Below are 23940 nucleotides of genomic sequence, written 5' to 3' on the forward strand. Positions count from 1 at the left end.
TTCTTTGCTCGCATTCATGGGATTTTCTTCCACCGTCCAAAAGCATGTATTTTTGATTCGTTGGACTTATTAAATTGCTTTTAGCTAAAAGTCAACAGCCCCCTTTCACAAAACAAGTGGGATTAAAGCGCCTTTTGCCCTTTCCACGCGTACTCTGAGAGGACTGATGCGGTCGAGGTGGTAGAAATGACTGTATCAGACACGTATGGACGCAAGTCGCCTTCGTTGGAGCGATGCAGTGATGATGGACGGTCGGTGCAACCAGTCAGCCGCAGGACTTACAAGCGAAAACAAGACTCCCAAAGCCTTTTGGACCACAACAACAACAAGCTGAGATATACAACATGAATTTCAAGCGACCATTGTTCTGAAAAGAAACCTTGAGACAGATCTTATCTACAGTTCAGATGTTGATGCCGCACAGCACCTCCTGTCGCCCTGCCCTGCCGCCGTCGTTTCTAACAGCTCACAGCTGTGCAGGATATATCGCCGTCTCACCCTGTGATTTATGGATGACTAGAGGAGCTGAGAGGCAGCTCGTCTTGATGGGTTCATGTCAGAAATGTTTTCTTTAAACGAGACTAGTGTAAAATGACTGTTTCTCCACTGACGTATCTGGGTTGAGCCTGTGATGGACTGGGACCTCGCCTCCCTGACAGCTAGATGTGGGCGCCAGCTCCCCATTAATCTGCAAGGATTAGGCGGGTGTCTTGAACCGTAATAAAGTAAAATTAAGAATAAATTGCAGGAATAGTGTTAGCATTTTTTCAACAAGTACCTACTAATGAACGTAGGCGGTCAAAAACAAGTCAAAATGGCTCCTTTGTCATTAATGAGTAAGCGCTACAGAGTGAGTGCTGCAGTGTTGATGCAGTGAAAGTATTTGAGCCAGTTTCAGGTCTTCCCGTTGGCTGGAGATCTTTGCACCAGCCTCTCTCATTGAGATTTTTCCACATCTGATCCTGCCGTCTCGCACCTTTCTTTCTGCCGCTGTTGCCTGGCAACCAGCGAATCGGAAGAGCGGAGAGCGCGGCCGGAATGATTTCAAATATGCCGCAGCTCCCCGTGACGATGCCAGCGAGCTTCCAGCCGGAAAGACGTCGCGAACCCGCACACCGTGGTGCGTTGGTATGTGCGCGTCAGCTGATCGCTGTGAGCCACTCAGTCTGAGCTCCTGTACCTGCCGTCGACTCTTCTGACTTTGGGTGTGACGCTCTCCACCAGCCTGACATCGTTCTGGAGCTTAACATTTTGAAGTGAAAAGGAACACGGGGAGCCTGCCACCCTCCTGACTGCTGCTCCCCCCCCTCACTGGCGAATGCAGTGCTGAGGCTCCCCTACCACAGGCAGAGGGAAACAGGTTGCCTTCAGGATGCAGGAGGCAGAACCATCTATTTTGTGGATGATTTTTCAGTCACCCAGCAAGCGGCGCAAAACTTTCTACACAGTCAACCTAGTTTCCTACTTTGTGCCTCGGCCCCAGGCACGTCGCAGCCTGTCTGAAGGGCACTTTTTCCTGTTTTTCAATGACGTTCTTTTTTTTTTTTTTCTCTCCATGTTTTTGAGCAGTCAGCATAACATCATTAACCCTGGAAGGAGACGGCAAAACAGATTATCTTCATCGTGACACCTGTTAGCGGCTGGGATATATTAGGCAGCAACCAGAACATTTTGTCCTCAGAGTTGGCGTGTTAGAAGCAGGAGAAACGGGCGGTGTTTTGACTGGGTCGGAACAATTGCACACATCGGTGACCAAGGCCCATTAATGCACGTGGGGAGCGAAGGCTGGCCCTCGCGTGCTCCGATTAACCAGATGAGGTGCTGCTGGTCAGATAATTAACGGCGTCCTGCTACAACAAAAGGATTAATAATAAATAAGGGTTTCCTCCGGCTGATGTTGCACAGTCACGGCCTCGCAAAAAGTCACGGACGGAATAAAGGGGGGCAAAAAAAGTCAGGTTTTCATCAGCTGCTAGCGTTAAACCGTCCGCTGCTAAACGGCCGGCTGGGTGATGTATGTTTGACGACGGAGGTAGTGAGCCCTGATGCAGGCGCAGATCAGCGAGGCGATGCTGATATAAACAGCAGCACATCCGCAAGACAACGGCGCAAGCTGCAGTAAACGACACAACGCTCACCCTCACCAGCGGCGCCGCATTCAGATATTAATATATCAGGCCTTGCAACATAAACAGGCAGGCAGCATTGAATAATAAAACAGAAGACTTTCCGGACTTTCTGCATCGTTTTCTTGGGACTATGCACTTGCACGGGCTACATGTATTCTAACAAACACCCAACCGACTGCTAGATTTAGCTTGTCGAGATTTACCAGGGTAGGAAAATTCGATGCGGTAGCTCAGTCCGTCAGAGCTCTCATCAGTCGCCGGCTCTTTCCCGAACAGTGCACAGGATGTGTGGGAGATGATCCTCACATTGGCTTTTCAAATCTATTCAGTGCTTTAAATACAAGCAGTTTTGTTCAACATGTTGTCTGCATCAAGTTCTGCTGAGCAATGCATTCCTTTTGGATGTCATTTTATAACACCCAACTAAGCATTGTTGAAGACTTTGTGCACCTTTTCAAGGAAACTGTATTCCCTAATGCTCTTTGGTTGGATTCAGCAGAGGACTGGACCTTGGCATCACAGCAGAACTAGGGTAACAACAAGTTTGAAGTGAGGATTTTCTCCGATCAGTCCATTCAACCATCTGGTGAGGTCTTAGACAAATAGGTCCTGCTAACGTCAAGTCAGAGCATTGAACTTGTCATGAGATTCTTTCTTTTAACCATCCTAGCACAGTCCAAAACCCACAGAAGTACTGAATTACTGCAAAATACAGAAAGTTAAAGTAATCTTGGGACTAAAGCACACACTGCTTCATTTTTGGGAACCCTGGGAACTCTCATATGATTGGCTCAGGAACCAGGAAGTAAACGCGGGCTACACTCTGAACCGAAGTAGGGATTGTTACTTCCATCCAGGGTGACAAGTGAGAAGGATTTTGGTTAATGTTGCAGTAAATGTCTTACTTATTGCTCCTTTTAACGATGCCAAAATAGCCCGCATTACCTTTTTTGGTTCCACTTAAAAAACAGGATTGTGCCATTCAAAGTTCTCAGAAATGTGAGCTGCACTCACTGATTCCCAACGCTGGGTCTGGTGGAGGCCATTCAGTGCAAGCTATTCGATGCCTAAACTATATTGTTTTAATATTACCTGATTTTAAGTTCTACTTTATTTGTTATTTTACTCTTTTTATCACCTAATGTTCATCACCTAGGTAAGCTGGTGAAAAATGTTTCTTCCTGTTGGTGTCGGTTTAAATGTCACCCTGGCTTGTAATGTGTTACGTAATGTTGGGTAAGAGCATTTCTGGTCGGAGCTGTTTTTGCCTCAGTGAAGGAATCAGTAGAATAAAGGTTCCTTTGACTGAACTGCAATTTCAGTATTAGCTGGACTCTGAATGACTTCAAATTTCCTGTAGCTGGTTTCTGTTTTTTTTTTTTTTTTAAAAGGAAACGGTGAAGCTAAAATTCCTGGCACATTTGAAATTCTCAGCACTTTGTGTGTGAATGTGTGCGTATACTCACCATGCAGCCTCTTAAACACTCTGTTTATGTCCTTTATTTACGTTTGGGCAGAGACTTTCTGAGTCGCATTTCGGCTGGGTGGGGCAGTGCTGGTCAAATCTTTTTCCTGTGCAGTTTACATACTCTGGGACACACACACACACACGCACACGCACAGATATCATGTTACACGTGCAATGACTGTTGCAGGAACTAATGCTTTGCATGCGACCGAACTCTCCGCAGGGCCACGGACGTGTATTCGGATCTTCCTAGAACGAAGCACATTCTCCGCATTCCATTAAAAGGAGGTTTATGGGAGGATAGTAAACACAGCGGTCTGAATGAGATTAGGCTTTCTCGTGCTTGTGGGAATTTCAATATTGTAATTTCTGTGTAGTTAGAAGAGACCTCAATAACGAAATAAACTGCAATTTTGTAAAGGGTTTCCCTATTGATTAGAAGGAAAAACACCCGTCTGAGTATGAAAAGTCACACTTTTCTGTTGGATAGCCTTAAAAATCCCGAATATTCATTGATTAAAAACATTTAAGCACCAATAAACATTGGAGCGATTGGGAGTTACTTTGGTACACATGCAGAACAGTGATGCTCATGTTCATGACTCCTTTTTCAAGAAGCTGATATGTCTGCAGTGGGGCACCGGTCAACAGAGTGTACTTTTTTACGACATGGCACAAGATCTCATGATGTGTCCTTACTGCCTACTGGTTCCCATTTGATTCAATATGATGCTCTGCACAGTTCAGCTGCCTGGCTAAGTGCTGGAACTCTCCGCTCCGTAATAATCACCTTTACAGGAGATTCCTCCTGCCCACTACCAACCACTCTTTAAAGAAACTTGTATAATACGATATATGACTTTTAATTTCCCTTTGAGATTAATAAAGGGTTTTGTAATAATAATAAAGTGATGCATTAAATAAGCCAGGAATATTTAAACTATTACTTCCAGCCCTGGGCCACATCTGCCCATACATATTAATGTGAGGGGTACATATTTACACTCGGCGGGATTTATTATTAACTTCACGTCCATACAACATGTAGCTGTTGTTTTTGAAGTGATACCAGTGAATGTAATGCGCTCTTGTACTTGCTACAGATGTCTGTACAATGGGGGTACAGCAGAGAATTGTGGAGAATCTGGGATTATAACCAGTTGTTTTACTGTACATATTTAAATAATCTTTCAGCCTGGAGATTGAGTGGTCATTTCTCAGCCAGCTAAGTTTGTTGTTGTCCTCAACTTCTTCAAAGTGCTGCAAGTTGTTCTGTTGTTGTGTAGGTTTCCTAAAGGGCAGAGACAATAATTGTCAAGACTGTTTTTGGACACAAAACAAACAGGACAGGGCTGAAATCATTTGTTTTTGGGGGCAGGGATGTGTAGTAGTCATTTTTTCCCCACAATTCAAGTCTCTAATGGCTTAATTTAACATCCTCACATCAGAATCTTATTGTACTGAAGTTACAGTAGGTAATGAATTCAAGTAATCATCATTGAACTTACTAATGCATTTAACATCTTTCTTTTTATCAGAATAATTTAAAATAACTTATATCAAGTTGTTTTTAAAGTGCATAAAGCATAATATCTACCGATGCAAAATAAAAATATGCATTTTTGATCAAATAGTACCGGACCAGCTAATGTTGGTTCTGTATTACTCAAAAAGGAACCGCGTTTATTTTGAGAAGCTTCCTTGAGAAGTTTCCTTGTATTAATTCAATTAACACCCATTAGTCCCTGTGCTGAAACTGCGCTCTTCTAGTGTTTATAGCGTTTCCGGGAGTGGAGGCGTTTCTTCCCTTTGACTGTTGAGAAACATTACAGAGAACACGTGTGTTCAATGCAATGTGCATTTCTATGCACTAAAATAACTCAGAGAGAACAAGTAGTTAACTTGTCTCTTTTGCAGCCTGGAGCCCCTAGAATAAAGACTGTTCATGAGACTTGAGTTTGATTTTTAGCCAACTGTCAAGTCTTCAGGACAGACTATATCATATGTGTAGAGGTTTGAGACATAAGGGCAACCCGTGTCCAAGTCTCTGCATGGCATTGTCATCTTTCTTTTTGAGGATTGTTCAGGTGTTCTGTCAGTGAACAATAAGGTCAAGCACTCATGTTTAAGCAAAAAAGAAAAAACATTACAAAGGATGAATAAACAAGAAAATAATCAGTGGCATAGAGTACATTTTTACTGTATGACATTTCTGACTCATACTGAGAAACCAGGAAAACCAACTTTTCTTGCTTTGCCACTGAGAGGAAATTACCTGAGAAATACTGTTTGAGTGGAAAACTAACTTGGGCCTGAAAGAGGAGCACCCGCATATGTAGTAGGTTTGAATTATTGCCAGTTTTGTGTCAAACGTTGAGGGAGAGTATCAAAAAAATGTCATGTCAGAAGTGAAACTAAACAGAACTGAATCTCTTGGTTGACCGGACCATCCTGAAAAATGGTTCAGCCTTTTTCTCCTTTGCTATCATCTTTTCTGTCGATCTACTTTGGAGAAACTGCTGAACTCTATCTCCAATGACTACTTTAAAAATCTACTTTAAAGTTACTCCTTTTATAAAATGGAGCTGTGTGGCAGAGCGAAAGGACTTCTAGTTTTTAAGACAAGGTCCTTTAAGCCCTTGTGAGCATCTTTCTGACGTGGAGTCTAAAAACCTGTAGGAGACCTTCAGGTTACTAAATTCTAATCAAACATCCGAGTGAAGCAGCATTAGGAACACGCTGATGTAGGGAAACAGCGACCTTACAGTAAACACGTCAAAGCCCAGGGTTAGGCTGTAAAATGAGAAATGAACTAAGGAGAAAAACTAAAAACACAAAAGGTGATAGAAATGATAGAAGCACTGAGCAGAGAGATTGCTGCTCTTAAACATTGTGTTTTCCACAGAAGAGGAGCTAAGAGCTAAAAGGCTCCTAAGGCAGGCTACTCTAGACTTGACTAGCCTGCTTTACCTCTACATGTCACAGAATCCTTTAAATGTCTGGTAAAAACTTCTCATCCATGGCCTTTGGCTGTTACGACAGTTTTCCAAAGTCTTAGCATATTACATCGAGTAATCAAATTCAATAAATAATTTTTTTAAATAATTTTTTTGCTTCCTGTGCTACAGTACTTCATGAATTGATTTAAACAGCTGGTTTGACTCAGTAATTAAGCTCTAACATCTGATTAGTTAACCGACACAGCAACTAATCTAAACATAATGAATCTCTATTTGACGCATGCGTTTCCAATATAATTAACAATTTCACAAGTGTAAATATAAAATTTGAGACTTACAATTAGTGAGGGAGGTGCACGCTCCACGCACCTTGAAAAATTCCTAACTGTGTGGACAGTCCCGTGTGGACGTTTGTAAATATAGACATCTTTATGATTTGGCCCAAAAGGATCACCGTGATCAACAAATTAACCATTTCTGGACAGAAATCGGCGTCACTCTTTGAAGAAAGTGAAAGTGTTTTCTCCTTCTACGTGTAGTGGGGTGTAGTAAACAGCGTTACTAGTGTTTACCAGAGTCCAGGAGAACAGTGCTACCTCGGAGGAAAAACCACATGGAGCGTAAATGCTGCAGACGTTGTGTCCGAACGTCTCATTTCCGGAACCTACGTGCGTGAAGCACAAAGCGACCTTGAGCATATGTTGTCCGGCCGGTTTACAACTAAACTGGTTGTTGCAGATAGAGGCTTTACTGACCTTTTTATGTTGCTCTCAAACATTTAAATTTCTTAGATAACAACACTGTAGGACAGGCTAGGAGGTTTAGGGTTAGGCGTACGCTGTACCTATAGATCTGGAGTGACTAGAAAGTTCCTCACCAAAACAAAATGCCTTGGTTGATGTGGTTAAATTACATTTGTGGGATGGTGTAGATTTACAGGCCTGTCCCAAAAGCAAGAAATCATCTTCTTCCTGTTGGGAATCTTTACCCATTTAGAGCTTTTGTTTATCTGGAAATCTGTCTTGTTCTTCTATCAGGTGGTTTTCAGTACAGGTCTTTATTTTTTTTTTCAGAGATTGTTCGCAGCTCTAGTGGCTCGCTTTTTTTATGACAGTAGGCTGACAGGAAGGGGGTGGAAGAGACATGTGGCAAAGGACCACAGGTCGGATTCGAACCCGGGTCAACGCCGTCGAGGACTAAAGGCCTCCGTATATGGGTCGCGCCCCCTAACCTTCCCTTTCTAAACATTTTCTAAAACATCTTGCCCTCAGACAACCATGAGTTAATGAAGTTCTTCACGTTCAGGTAGCGTTTTGAAGGTTGCTGTATCCCCATGTTGCGTGCATGCGTTTGAGCAGTGTCACAGAAACAAGGACACCTCTTTAATAAAAGAGGTGCATCAAAAGTGACACACTTCAAATAATTTGTTGTTTTACCAAATTCTCTACATTTTCTCACGTCCTGAGGCACTTCATATAAGGAACTTGTTAGAGCATCTTAAAAATCCCAAAGGCAACAGTATTCATATTTAAAGTTCTTATACACTTTTCAGCCATAACATTATGATCATGGACCTAATTTGGAGAGCGTCACTTTAACTAATACTTTTTTGGTGATTCAGATTTAATTGAACTACTTTTGTTCTATCCTTTCTGGACCATCCTTCTAGAGCTCGGGATGTGGAGCTGCAGCTTTTTATCCAGAAACGTGTAAGAGCTATAAACCATTTCACTAGGTTTTTTTTTCTACTTTCATCACATGAACAAAGACAGATCTTTTATTCGCTGCCTAATATACCCAATGTGTGCCAGGTGTCAGTAATAAGATAATCTGTGTGTTTGGCTTCACCTTGCAGTGACTGTGATGTTATGATTAATAGTTGTTCTGGATGTAGTAGAAAGACCAGTTTTAAGACGTAGATTTGACGGCACATCAAATTAAAACCTGGCAGGAGCTGTCTTTTCCCACGGTGTCTTGTTCCTACATCACAGACGAAATGGAGAGGTGATCAAGTGTTTTCTGTTGTGGCCCCAAAAGCATGGTGCTCGTCAGATTGACAGCCTGAGGGCAAAGGTCTGAGCAGTTTGTGTGCAGGATGTATGGGCTCTGTAGATATGTTGGCAGCTTTTATTTCCTGACCCTAGATCTGTGGAAGGCCTGGACAGAGGGAAGGCCAACCCTGATCCTCGTCTCTGCAGACCTAATTTTTTGTTGCAGTTTGGATCTGCCTTGTTTTGTGGATGAGCCAGACCAGACAGTGATGGACGAACACTGGACTGACTGAATGATAGCAGTGCAAAAGATGAACAGCAGCTCCTGTGGAAGGTTGGACTTCTTGAGTTGCTGCAGGAAGTGGTGTCTCTGCTGGGGCTTTTTTTTTAAACAGTGTCTATGTGTTAAGGATTTAAATTGTTTAAATCTGTGTCTGGTGTTTTACTGGTTGTGCAGCACTTTGGTCAACCATGTGTTATTTAAAAAAAACAAAAGTGCTATTTAAATAGAGCGATATGGCTTAAAAATAAAATCACCGATTTCATTATACCAAATCTGATTAATCGACCCCCCCCCCCCCCCATCCTTTTCGTTTCACAAACAGAAATGAAAGAAATTTCAAAAATTGTCTTTTCACCTGGGAGTTGACATAAATTCAAAGTGCAACTAAATACAAGCATTGAAACATTGCTTGTAAAACAAGATGGCGGGCCTGCCGTTGTAAACAATGAAAATCTAACAAAATGTTTGCCGCTAGTGGTATTACACAATGAGCTAAGAACACATTTCGCTTCTCTTGTGTAACTTCAAGCTAACCTAAAAAAAGAAAATGAGTTAAAGTGCCTCGTGTTATAGTAAAAAAGTTTCCTCTTTACAATACTTTGACAATATATTTTCCTAAACATATATTGAGCATTGCCATTCTCTTTGTGGAAGCCCAGTGAGTGCATTGGCAAAATCAAATCCAGATTTTCCAAAAAATTAAATATAAAAAAAATTGTAAAATCAAATGAATCGATTCAATCAATTTATCACCCAGCACTATATGGCGTTGTGCGGTAAAGTTGAAATGTGAACTGTAGAAACTCACACACACCTATAGATACTTAAACTAAGAATAGAACAAAATAGACATTTATTGTTCCTCAGTGGGTGCTCTCATATATCCTCACATTCACTGACACCAGCTGAGAACTGTATTTGCTCTCATGTTCAGGACGTAGTGTCAGCGCCTCCAGCTGTGTAATTAAGTCATGTTGGCCCGGTGGCCTGAAACAGTCTGTAGGAGCTTGTGTCCTGAGTCGTAATGTTGAATCAGTGGGATCAAAATATACTGACTCAACCAACGGCTTAATGCTGCACTTGTAGAAGTATTTATCCCACTTCAACTCGTTCTCATTTTGTCACATTGCAACCTCAATGTAATCTTTGGGGGTTTTCTGTAATAAACAAAGTAGGGTGTATTTGTAAAGTGGAAGAAAATTGTTATTTTTTATTTTTTTTACTGGTTTGTGCATTAGTATTTGCCCCCTTTAATCTTTTAACAGTAAAAAGCACAAACTAACTAGGCGAACCTTCAGAGGTCACTTAATAGGTCACTAGAGTTCAGCTGTGTGTAATTTAATCTTAGTATTAGTAAAGCTGTTCTGTTTCTGGCCTCAGAGGTTTGTTAGAGAACAAACAGCATCATGAAGACCAATGAACACAGCTGAGAGGTTAGGGATAAAGTTCTGGTTCAGTTTAAAGCAGGGTCATGTTCTAAAACAATATCCAAAGCTTTGGACATCTCCCAGAGCTCTCTTAGATCTGTCTCCTGAAGATGGAAAGAAGCAGGACCAACTGACCTACTAAGACTTAGACGTCTATCTAAATTTCAGTAATCAATATATAATTCTATTCTAAATTGTAATTGAGTTGTTAGGTGCTTAAAGATTACCAGTATAACATCCAGCACCTAGTCATGCAGGCGGCATTTACAGATATACAGGATGATGAGGCTGTTTTTCAGGGGTTGAACTCAGGCATTTAACTCAAGTGAAAATACCTCTTAATGCTTTCGACACACTAAGACATTGTGAACAATTTCATGCTCTCGACTTTGTGGGAAAAGTTCATGAAGGGCCCCTCCCATGTTCTGTCATGACTGAGCCCCAATGCACAAAGCATGGTCCATTAAGACATGGATAAATCTTTTGGTGTCAAAGAACTTGACTGGCCTACTCAAGGTCCTGACCTTAATCTGACAGAACACCTTTGGGTTGAATTACAGCTGACAGTGAGCCAGGCTCCCATGTCCAACATCAGTGTTTGACCTCGCATATGCGCTTCCTGAAGAGTCATCAAGAAGAGGATTTGAAGCTGTTTTATCTGCACAGGGTTGGCCGTAATCATATGAAACCCAAAGGATTAACAATGGGATGTCACTCAAAAGGGACATATCATGCAAAATACTTATTTTTATCCCTTAAGTACATTTGTTATGTACTAGGAATTTGTTGTATAATTGTGTACATTCCCTAGGAATGCAGAAAAATCAAATGCAATCTGTCCAGGTGCTGCGTAGATATCTCTATATTCTGTTTGGGCCATATTTTTCAAGCCGTTCAGTGTTGTATACTTTCTATTACGTTTTTAAAATAATTTCACCACAGTATTTGCTGCAGAGCTGATAAGCAAGGTCATGGACTTCCAGTTAACCAATTTCGAGAATCTATCATATTTATTTTTCAATGTAATTTTTAGTCCAAGTTGAAGGATGCAGAAATTACAAGTGGATAAGTCCAAATGTTCGGTAGTTGGGTGTATCAACCCACACAATTCATTACACCGTCCCCCTGCCTACTACAAAAATGGCCGAATGATGGCTGTGACCTGGAGAGAGGCCGGGTGTGAAGTGCCTTGTTTTCATTTAGGAGACTGCACCAAATCGAGTTGCTCACAGATGCACCTCAGAACAGGGGCAAAAGAGGGCCTGTGGGGCCTCAGTAACGAGAAATTCAGACCAAAACATTGCAGTTTCTCTTTATGTAGACAACTGAATGATTTCAATGTGAAAAGAAGGAACTTCGAAGTATGATATGCGCCCTTTAAAGTTCATGTGTGTCAAGGTAAATGACCCTATATTTATGAAGCTAAAGGAAAAAGAGGAAACTGATGCATTTGTGCAAAAGTGTAGAAAAGCAGCAGACAGAATAGGTGTTATAATAAAATCATGATCTTTCTGCTTTAGGCAAATCTGTTACTGCCATATCTCCCACGTCTAGTTGGATGGTTTGGAGAGAAAGTTAGAGAAACACGGTTGAGATGGCTTGCACCTCTGCAGACAAAGACAGTGGATTTATTGGATAAAGAAAGCTGAATTTGGAACTAGCATGGAGGAAAACAACAGGAAGCCAGAAAGAAGGTTACTGCATGTAGTGAGAGAGCATAACGGAGACAACTGTGGCTCAATAGGAAGCGTAGTCGGCTACCATGTGGAAAGCTGCGAATTCGATTCACTCTTGCTTTCCTGCCTTTCAGTATAATGAATGCATCTATGAGTGTGACTGGGTGAATTTGGCTGTGCGGATGGCCGTGGATGTGTAGTAGGTTAGCTGTTACCCTCACAGTTTAGAACGCTGAATCAAAGTCACGTGACAGTTGTCGAATGAGTCAGGCGTATGCACAGAGCCAATTGTCTCTATCTCCTTGATGAAAAGCGTCCCGGTAGAATTAGATTAGGATGAAAAGGGATTCTAGTTGAGGCTGCACAGCATCACTGCGAGAGAGAATCAAAACCCAGTTTATGTCTGGAAGCTGCCAAGCCCTTTTCACTAATGTCCCCAAACTGGGTTTTACTAGCTGAGCTCAACCTTACACTCCACTGTTTATTGTGTTACCGTGTGTGTGTGTGTGTGTGTGTGTCACTGTTTGTCTGTGACAAAAACAAGTGGATGACATGAATAGGATTTTTTAGATGAGCTACTGATCTGAAGTCAGTTGAGGGCTTATATTGAGTTTATGATTATAATACCAAAGCAAAATTTGACAGCAGAAAGAGGCATTTTGAAGGATTAAAAACTATGTATTAGGTCCTTCAGTAGGCAGGTTCTGATGTGATGGAACATCGTTTTCAGGGTCCCAGCTAAGAGTTAGGGCCAAGACGTGAACCAAGTTTAGGTAAAAGTTGGGATGTATTTGTTAGTTATGTAATAATAATAGTTAAAGTTAAAGGGTAGGATTTGGGGTTAGGCACACGCCAGTTAGCACAAACAAGTGGAAGTCCTTACACTGTGCAGTTAAAGATAGAAATACAAGCTTGCACTGCAAAAAGAGAACTAAAAATAAGTAACATTTTCTTGAAATTAATGTATTTGCCCTTGATTTGAGCAGGTATATAAGATCATTTGCCAATGTATTGAGCATTTTTACCCCTAAAATAAGATAATTAGAAATACTGCACTTAAAAAATAAGGTGATGGAGATGAATTGTTCCTATTTTAAGTGCAAAAATCTTATTCCATTGGCAACTATTCATATTTATCTGTTCAAATCACGGAAAAATACTTTAATTTCAAGAAAAAAATTCTTATTTTTAGGTCTATTTTTGCAGTGTGAATATTAGGTGAGACCTTTCTTGGGAGTCAGTTAAGACAAGGATACAGCCAAGTCAATCACAGGTCACACACACACACACACACACACACTGCGAGTTTGTAGTCTAAGGTGAAGGATACCGAAGCTACAAGTGAATATGTCAAAATGTTTGGTTGTTGGGGGTATTAACCCATTCAATTCTTCACACCGTCCCCCAACGTACTACAAAAATGGCCGTACGCAGTGGAACGCTCTGCGACCTGTAGGGGGTGGATGTCAAGTGCCGCCTTTCGATTTAAAGAGACAGCAGCAAAAGGAGCCGCTCTCAGACGAACCTCAGAACAGGAATAAAAGAGGGGCTGTGGGGCAACAAAAACGAGGAATTCAGACCAAGACCAATTGCCGTTCCAGTTTATATAGACCACAACTGAGGGATTTCAGTGTGAGAAAGCAAGGATTTAAAAGGCATGATATGTCCCCTTTTAAATTCGGCTTTCTTCCTGCGAGTCAGCACTGCTAACTAACCAGTGTATGGCCAATCTGTATGTGGATTTCTAGCTGTAGAGCGGTAAAAACTTAGAATTAGGCTCTCTCTAGGTTTGAATTGAAAAGCTCTTGACAAGCAGGTGTTTTTTAACCTTTTTTCGTTGGATACAGCCAGAACTACAGTGAAATTGTTTGGGTCAAAGCAGATACCTGATTGGCCCAGTCAAAATCCAACTGAGAATCTGTAGCAAGCCTTAAAAATCAACGTTCACAGATAATCTCCATCACATTCCAAGTGACATGGCGGTACAGCACTTTGCACGAGTGCAAATGCACACCGCACTCCAGAGTTTTGTCTATAAAAAAATGTTGAAAACCATGCATCGTTTTCATTCCGCTTCAGAGTTTTGCAGTAGTTCATCAATCAAATAAAATCACAATAAAAGACAGTGAAGTTTGTTTTGAAGTTGATATGCCTTTGAAAGAATGTATTGAGCGCACATTTTGATTGAACGGGGGACGGTGCAAGAGCTGCTGCCAGAAAGCAAAGAGATGAAGGTGGAGGTGTGTATTTAAATTCACCAATTGATTCAACTCTTAATTATCACCAGCATCAAGCTTCTGCTGGTGCTGCAATAATGGAAGATAGAGGCCTTTGTCTGACCTAATGAAGCAACAAAAGGAAAGCACACTTCACAATTAAGAGTGCATTACCCAAAACTGGCTAGGTTGCCTTCTCTGGACCATGCCAGACAAAACACCTACAATGAGCATGTAAACATCAGAAAAACAAACCTTGAAGCGATGAAACTAGGTGAATTAAAAACGACCAGGGACATGCATATTTTTCAGCCGCGACACCAGGATGTAGTCGTTTGGGGCCGGTCCCCAGGGCACATGTGATCTCCTGTGTCCGCCAGCATCTGACATGGCTAGAAGTAATGAGGAGCAGTGAGGGGGAGGTTTATCTGCCAAACAGAATAAAAAAAAGTTAGTGCCAGTGGGAGGAGGTGTCACTTTAAATCAGGGATGAGCTGTCAGAGCCGTGATGGTCAGGTGGGCGTACACTGCTCTCTCGCCTGTGGTTGTTTACCAGGCGTATGAGCCGGCTGCAAAATTATGTGCAGACTCCACCATACTGTGGCACATAAAAGTTGTCAACCAGCTGAGAAATCAGGAGAGAAAGAGATCGTAATGACGAAAAGACGAGCAGATTTCAGTAACCTTGTTCAAAGAAGAGTTCTGCTTGTTCCCACAGCACAGTAATGAACATTTATCTTTTTTAACTATTAAGCAAATTGGTGAACAACATGTTCTAGCCAGGTTGGGTGAGCATCTCTCGGATGTTTTAAAATCTTCCATGAAGAACAGGTCAGTGTGCCCCAGTATGACAACTAAAATAGGGCTCTTAATTGGACTTTTCAAAAAAAGTATCCAAAAACAACAAACTAAATAAAAACAAAAAAAACAACAAAGATGTTCAATCTTTATGTTGGTCTTCGGTTAGCAGTGGAAAGGGATGAAACCAGCTGTGTTGGGTTGGGTTCATGTGGTCATGTTTTCTTTGCTTCATCAGAATTCGGGCTGGACTGTATGTATTGAAGTTTTAGATGCGTTTGGATGGAGTTCCGTAAAAACGTGGGTCGCGTTGCAGTAGTCGAGTCTTGAGGAGATGATTAGCTTATTTATAGCAACACACTATATTTAAAGTATATTAAACTTATGGCATACTGACGATATGGCATGATATGGTATGATATGGCATACTGACATTATTATACTATCTGTCATATAATCAGTATGCCTTTTGTGTTGTGTGGTGTTCTACATAAGTTGTTGTCTTGAATGTCCTAGCTCTCTACCTCTATTTTACTTGGATTCCCTTGCCAAAAGGGAATAATAATCACCTCAGTCAGATGAAACTCTGCTCTGTGGTCCCTACCCAGTAGGACATGCCTGAAATCTCCAAAGGGAGGTATCCTAATCACCTGGAGAAGCAGAGGTTCCACTCTGAGGTCCTCAGGATGGTTGTGCTTCTTACCATGTCCCTATGAGCCTGGGAAGCACTATGTAATTTAAAAAAAAATCCTACAGCCCTTGAACATGTCTCACTGGAGGACAGAGGAGGTGCAGACTGCACAACTTGTTGCTGCAGCAGAATTGTGTCAGGCCGATCCTACAGAGGCACCAGTTCAACAATAAATGGATAAATAGTTACAAATCTAATGTTCTTGATGGAGTCAGGCTTTGGAGAGAGAGAGAGAGAGAGAGAGAAGAGGGAGGAAAGGAAAGGAGAAAGCAGTGGAGGAGTTCCTGGATGGGCAGAAGAAGGCAATAATCAGTTACTTACAGTAATCCAACTGCATGATGTCGCTTGATGCCGTAGGTTTTCAGTGCTTCATGCACTTGTCACATGGAATGACCACTGACTCAAATTCACCTCCAGAGATTTTGCATTGCCGTAAAGTACTTCTATAATTGACACTATTTGCACAGTGGGAACCTGATTTAAAGCTGATCTTGACCACTTTATAGAGGAAGCTCATTTTTAGCTGTATATCTGAGGTCTTGTTGTGTTTTCATGATCTAGATGTGTTAGGCATTAGTATGAACAGAAAACCAATTGCGTCACTTTTTGACTCGGCTTTCTTCGCCAAAATGGATTGGATTAACATATATATCATATATAATTAATTATATGATTAACATATATCTTATAACAGAAGAATGAGCCATGTTTTGCTGCTTAGGGTCCAAACCCTGTCAGGTATTTTAAAACGATAAAATCTCATCCTAATTTGTTAAACATCAGGGTTTTTTTTTTTTTTTTCGCATTTAGGCCTAGGCCTGGGCAATATATTTAGATTTTAAAAATATGGAGAATTTTTAAGATCTAATATGAGACAATATTGTTAATATTGAGATGATCTATGTTGCGTCCTAATTATAATTTTATTTAGGGTTTCCCCCAGTGTATTATAAGCCTGGCGGGCCGTCAGGCTTAACTGGCCCCACCGCTAGGCTAAGAATCGTTTGTTTATTTTAAATTCCTCGATGTTTGAGAGCAACATAAAATTATCATTAAAGTTCCCGTCTGGGAGAAAACCTCCCGGTCTGAATAATCAACACGCTAGCGGTTATTAGCTAGGCGTTGCACTCCTCTTTCGAGCTGTGTGACGCAACGCTCCCCGCGCTTTGGGAACTTTAACGCTCATTAAAACTTTAACAATCATTAAAGTTCCTGGCTGGGAGAAAACCTCCCAGCCTAAATAGCTAACATGCTAGCTGTTATTAGCTCGACGCACACTATGTCAACGCGCTGCGCCCCTTCTTCGACCCGCGTGACGCAATGCTTTGATTCAGAGATGCCTTTTTATAATTACTTTGTTTAAAAAAAAACATATCGAGATAAATATTGTATATTGACATTCAGCCTAAAAATATCGAGGTATTATTTATTTGGTCCATATCGCCCAGACATATTTAGGCCATCTTGAAGGAGTAAGAAAGACCTTTGTGGAAGCTTATGTTCTTTTCTAGTTCTTAGTTTGTCATCTGTGATGGAACCGTTTCAATAGTGGGAGTCCTTCGATGAACATCCGTAAAGATTTTAGAGAGCTTGATAATATTCCACTGACCAAATCATAATAATGCTCTTCACATAGTTATTCTGTATTTCTAATATTAACCAGCATTTCATGTATAAATATCATGGGTATAACTTTTCCAGTTCTTTAAAAACATTTATTTTATCGTACATACAAGAAATGTTTAGATTAGTAGCAAATCAGCCAATCATATGGAAGCAACTCTATACATCTTGCCTTCTTGTTGTGGTGAAGATGTCGTTCTGAAGTTCAAAGCAAGCATCGGAATAGGGAAGAAAGAGGAGTTAACTGACTTTAAACACAAGGCAAGGCAAGTTTATTTGCATAGCACATTTCAGCAACAAGGCAATGCAAAATGCTTTACATGATGGAAACACAAGAAAATAAAACCATAAAAACGTATGTTCCAGTGGCATAATAAAAGGAAAGCAAAGAATAGTTGGACAGGACTGAAATTAATGATTTTTCAGTGTATAGTTTAAACAGAGCAGTCAAAGGTAGCTACAAACAAATACGGTTTTAACCTTGATTTAAATCAACTCAGGGTTTCAGCATTTTAGTAGTTTTCCGGGAGATGGTTCCAGATTAGTGGATTATAATAACTCAATGCTGCTTCTCCATGTTTGGTTCTTGTTCTGGAGATGCCGAGTAGACGACCTTAGTGGTCTGGAAGATCGATCCACCAACAAATCCTTGATGCATTTTGGTGCTAACTAAGCAATTCGGTGATTTATAAACACAAGTATGTTTAAGTTCATTCTCTGGGATACAGGGAGCCAGTGTAAGAACCGGGGCGAGGTGCTCCACTTTCTGTTCAAGCAGCTACCAAGCAAAAAGAAAAATCTGGTGCAAATGCACGGTCAGGCCTGAGCAAACGTTTTTTTTTTTTAAACCATTAACTGGTTAAAACACACACACACCACGAGGTCCAGACACATGTTACACCTAACTCTGGATGATTAGGGCGGGCAAATATGTTCACTGAATAAATTTAGAGAAATAAAGCTGCGGATTTATCATCAGAGAGGGAGGAATAATGGAAGAGAAGAAAAGGGGTTCGGGTGGGAAAGAAGAGCTTCTGGGCTTAGTGGTAAAAATGTGCCTGTGGAACAGCCAGATAATGTTCTCCTCTTTCAGCTTTGTGCCAGCGGTCTCTCTCTCTCTCTGTATCACCCCCTGTCATCACTCTGTGAATCCCTCTCTCCATTGTAATCCGTCCCTTTACACATATCTTTATCCTCCTCCTCCATGCTCTTTTATGTCTGATTGCTGCAACGCATTCATCTCAGGAAGGACTTCAGCGTGGGCGTTTGAAAACACGGAGAGTAAGATCTTCTTTACTGATGAGTTTACATGGCCTGGCAAATCTCTGAGTGGGCACATTGTTCACATGGACTGAATAAAGCACCTGCGCTAATGACTTTATGCGACATGGTAAATCTGTGAGTGGGCAGTGGCACGGTGGAGATGCAGAGTGGGTGAACTCGAAGGTAAGAGGATGGGACTTTTAAAGGAGGTCACTGGCTGACAGCACAGCGGGGGTGCCGGAGAACATCCTAAGGAGAGTGTTGATCATTTCTGAAGATGGCTCGTTTTTAACTTGAGGACATGAAAATATATCATCGCTGTGCTGCATTTAACAGGTCTTTTACTTCAGTTAGTAATCATTGCTTTTGATTATCTGGTTTTTAAACACAATCAGCCACACAGTAGCTTCAGTCCTTTTACATTTTAGTGGCTATAGCCCCTGGTTGAAAAGGATCCTTAATGAATGTCACAGAATATTCTTTTATAAACAGTCAAACATCCAAATATGGGGAAATTAAATTAAAAGCTGATAAAATGTTGACAGACGTTTAATGGGAGCAGCATTTTAGTACTGCGGGTATTTGAAGTAGACCCGAGTATTCACTCGACTAAAGATGTAAAGAGCTGATGGCCCCCACCATTTTGACAGGAATTCAAGAAACCTGAATAATCTCTCCAAACATGAATTGGGCTAAGATAAGTCTTATCGTCAAGCTGGATAAAGATCCCAGACATCCATCTAGCTACCGCCCAATATCACTCATGCGGATTGTAAAATCATCTACAAGACACTGGCCTCAAAGCTTTAAAAGATAACCCCTCCTATTGTAAATCCAGACCAAACTGGGTTTATCAGTAATACATAACTATTTTGCAACATTCAGAATAAAAACTTTTTTGTTTCATTATATCAGATTACTATATAGCTTGCCAATGTTTGCGTGAAAACAAACGTCTGGAATTTGTCAGACCTTGTATATCTTTTCTATGCGTCCCTAGTTAAACCAGCCCAGACTCGGTTCAAAGGCTTAGATTCTATCATATTGAGATTTTTATGGACATCTAAATCTCTACGCACAAGTTTAAAAGCTGTACAAAAGGCTAAAAATGTAGGAGGATTGCAATTCCTAAGCTTTGATAAATATTGCGTGGCACAGATTACAATATGTTACCACCACAGGATTAAATGACTAAAGGCCACGTCAGACGATGTTGCCTTGACATCTGTGGTCATAAAATCCTTTGAGTGACTGATTTGGAAGCATCTGAAGGAGGCCTTGCTGGACCCCCCTGCAGTTTGCTTTCTAGGCAAAAAGTTTGTCAAATGATGCAGCCGACCTAGGGATGTCTGCCATCAACCCAGACATGCTCCAGCGAAAGCTCACCCTGCTCACAGCGCCGGCTTCCACTTGTCAGTAGGTCAGCAGCTTCCTGACTGACCGGCGGCAGCTGAGACTGCAGAGTGTCGTCTCCCCAACAAGAACCATCGGCATGTTCTCTCCCCTCTCCTCTTCTTTCTGGACGCAAATGATTGCACCTCAGCGGACCCGTCTGTGACACTCGTGAAGTTCACATACAACACCGCTGTTTTTGGTCTGATCCAGGACAGTGACAAGTCTGCCATCAGACTGGTGCAGACAGAACCACCTGGAGCTTAGCCAGCTTAAGACTGCGGAGAACTCCCCCTACAATGGTCAATTTGTCTGCTGTGGATCACTTCCTGTTCTCAGTGCTGTTTCGTTTCTGGTCTCAGAGTTTTTGTTATAGAATATTAGCGATCAAACAGCATCGCGAAGACCAAGGAACACAGCAGATGGGTCACAGAGACAGTAGGTTGTAAAGCAATATTCTCCAAGCTTTGGACATCTTACAGAGTTCTGATGAATCAGGCTCTGAAGATAGGAAGAGGATGCACCAACAGCAGAGCTACCAAGACATGGAGGTCCACCTGTACCGGCTGACCAGGCAAAGAGTGCATTAATCAGAGAAGCAGCCAAGAGGCCCCTGATATCTGGAGGATCTGTTGACAGGACAGCTATCAGGGATACCTTTCATAGATCTGGTCTTGATTGCAAGAAGGACAAGGACGCCGTTGTTGGAAAAACAAAAAGCACAAGAGATTCTGTTTGTAGTTTGCTGAGGACCATGTAGGAAATCCAGAAAACGCGTGGAAGAAGGAGCTCGGCTCAGATGAAACCTAAGTGAACTTATGTTGATTTATGAGGTGTGGTGTGAAGTATGAAATGGCACATCCCTCCGAACGCACCAATGGAAGATAAAATGTTTTGATCAAAACAAATGGAACGGTTTAGATCAAAGCATATTCCCTGTGTCGGAATGTAACAGCTGAATTCACAAACACATGCTTCTCTATGAATAATATATAAATGTAATGCCTGTTTTTCAGTGATTTTTTTTTGTCTTTGAGTGTGGTAGAAAGGGTGCCAGGGGTTGTGAGAGAGCTCAAAAGGAGAATCAGAGAAATATGAGAGGGCTGTCCTCTGAGTAACACATGCAGGCTGTGGCCCTCGCTGCGCTCATAACTCAGCTCTCTGCCCTAATCTGCTTACTGGTGGCGTGCGCGGACTGCACAGCCTGCAAAACCCGTGTACACAAACTGTTTGGTGCAGCAGTGGAACCTTTGTTGTGGCGTGTGTGTGCTCCTGACTGTTTACAGTGTAGAAAGGCAGCCTTGGCTCAGTTGGACCTCCTCTCTGCCAAGTATCCTCTGAAGGCTGCTGTGAGCCAGGAGCTGATGAACTCCTCTGAGATTAACGCCAGCAACAGGGGAGATTTTCTTTTTCTGAGATGCTAGCCGTGTGTGGCGCGCATGGGTCCCATTAGCCTACATTCTAACAAGTGTCCGATGGCAGCAATGCGGCGAGAGGATAGAGAGTGGGATTCATGTTTTACAACTGCTTTGTGCCTCAAATAAATTTTTAGTAAGACGATCCTCGAAGTTCAGGAAGCTTTGAGCAGCTACCACCTGAAGAATACCTGATCTTAATGTGCTCTTTAGAACTTAAGAGTTGAACTGAATACGCTAGTGTCTTCTCTTAGTGCAGGTCTGAGACAGGGAGTACTCTCCTTTCTGTCAGTGTTTTCTGATGTTATGAAACATGCTTATCTCTGAAAATATGAACAGCTGTGAAATAGTAAAGATATAATAGAGAATGATGGACTGACTGGGAGGGAAACAGAACGCAGAACCAGAACTCAAAAGGAGCTAGCTTGAATTTACAAAGCCTGGATCATCTTGACAATCAATCTAAGCGTTCGGCAAGATTTGTGTGTTCCTGCCTTTGTTCTCCAGCAGTAAAGACCAATCCAGAAAGCTTAGTACTTTGGAAGGTCATCATTTAGTTCTGACCCGGCGAGAGGAACCACTGCGACATTACACACACACTCACACAGACACACAATCCACTTTTTTAGCCCTTAAATACATTTTGGTGTGTACTTGGAGTCTCTCAGAATACTGTACAGCACAGCACAAAGGTAACAGAACCGATCAACCCCAATCTCCATTGATTTTAGCTAATGTGGGCGGGGCTGGTTGTCATTTGTTGATATTTTTTTTAAATGGTAGTAGCACAAACAAAAATTTTAGTGTGTTTGACACCATCTTTGTTTGATTTTATAAGAGGCAACTTCAGTGAGGTTGAGGCTAGCTGTGTGTGGCTCTTTGATACATTTTCAATACAGGGAGTAGGTCTGGTTTAAACTTTGTTCTGAACTTAAGCAAGTTGGATTCAAACATCTGGCTAAAATGCAGCCCCGATTAAATCCGATACTGTTAGCGATGAGTGTTGGAAGTTCTTTTCTTACCATCCTGCTCACAATGCGTGGTGGTAAGAAAAACTGTTCACGCTACACCATATTTCTACCCCAGGCAAACAGGGAACCGTGGATTATAAAAGGTTCATAGAGGCTGGGATCATCCTAAACAAACATAAAAAAAACACATTAATAACATTTAGATTGTTACCAACAACTTTGGTGGCCGTGGTTTTGTTAATGGCATCTATTTCATAGTGAATAAGGTGGGATTTTTTTGTTAAATAGACTGAGATTAAAGTATGGCATTTCTAAATAGGATTTTTCAGTGTGAAATTATGGTGCAGCAATGGGTTATTAATAAGGGCATGCTTCCAACAAATCTGTCTCTGCATGGCCAGTGTTGAGACATTGCTTGAGGAATAAATACAAGAGACTTAAGGGTACATTTTGGGACAGGGTCACAGATTGGAAGTTTTTTTTTTCCCCTCCATCATAACAGCAGTGTGTTTTACACTCAGCGCACATTTAAGAAAAAAATGCTAACAGATTTCTCCTTTGTGTTTTCTTTCCATGGCTTCCTGCTGAATGGCTCAATTGCTTCTCCTCCACAGGTAAGACTATGATTTGAATCTGCTTCTTGAATGTTTTGTTGATCTTGACTTGATATTCAGGAACAGGGACTGTCCCCAGTTTTCTTAGATGGTTGATGACCTTTAACATGGGAGTTTCCAACAGTGTGTTGCCCATCTGCGTTTATATCATTGAATGCACGAGTTCTGTCTGAAGCTTGGACATCAACAGTCCTTGAAATCCTAAGTGGATCCATATTTTCCCTAAAGTCTTAGTGAAAAACCTGGCAGTACCATGATTGCCTCCACACTGTAGAAGGTTGTGCAACATTGCTTTGATCCAGATCTGCTTTGACTGGTTAGAAGAAGCATAGAAAGGTCCTCGTACAGTCAGATAGGTGGCTTTTAGTAAAACTGTGGACCTATGTTGATTGTGATAGATGATGCTTTGGAATGAAAGTTGTGTGGTTCAAGTTGATTTTGGTGTTTTTCCCTGGGTCACAAAAAGATGATTTCCAGTTTGAATAGCCTTACCTGTTCAAGGAGTTCAGGCGTCCTTGCCAAAAAGGCATGTTTGACTGGACATGTGAGCTTGCATGTCTGTGTGTTTATGTCTACGTTTCTTGTACATAATGTCAAACACTAACAAGCTTCCCAAGACATTTGAAAGAGAAGATCCACAGCATTGCAGATGTTCCACCACATTTGACAGTGATCACGAGTTGAATCCTCATGTATTATTAATTTGCTTCAAACCAAACCTGGAGTGTTTATTTCCAAAAAGCTGAGTCTCACTTTTAAAAAGCCTCACAGCACAAAGCTTTAACTCTGCATACTTCCATTTGCCATGTACAGAAAAGGTATTTTTTCCTGACTTTACTGCCAAACCTCCAGTTATTGAATAGCATCTAATGGCTGTCATGGAGATTGGTGACCACAAAATGCTGTTCCTTGCTTCATTTGTTTGTATCTTTTCCATAGACTCAAGTATCTTCATCAAATAGGGGTTTCATTTACAAACTTTAGTGCCAAGGGCAGACATTTTCCTCACGTGTCTTACCTGAA

The 23940-nt window shown here is 41.5% G+C and overlaps 1 protein-coding gene across 11 annotated transcripts in view; it reads left to right on the forward strand.

Annotated features, from left to right (window-relative positions):
- LOC105929801 (pleckstrin homology domain-containing family A member 5) overlaps window positions 1–23940 on the forward strand; it is a 179737-nt gene that overhangs the window by 15235 nt on the left and 140562 nt on the right. The window contains exon 4 of one of the 11 annotated variants that reach the window (XR_004933167.1): window positions 2629–2715. The exons of the other annotated variants lie outside the window; for them this stretch is intronic. The gene's annotated coding sequence lies outside the window, so the exon portion shown is untranslated. The remainder of the gene's footprint in view (window positions 1–2628; window positions 2716–23940) is intronic. 11 annotated transcript variants of the gene reach the window in all.

This window comes from Fundulus heteroclitus, chromosome 17 (genome assembly GCF_011125445.2).
Source record: "Fundulus heteroclitus isolate FHET01 chromosome 17, MU-UCD_Fhet_4.1, whole genome shotgun sequence".
Lineage (NCBI taxonomy): Eukaryota > Metazoa > Chordata > Actinopteri > Cyprinodontiformes > Fundulidae > Fundulus > Fundulus heteroclitus.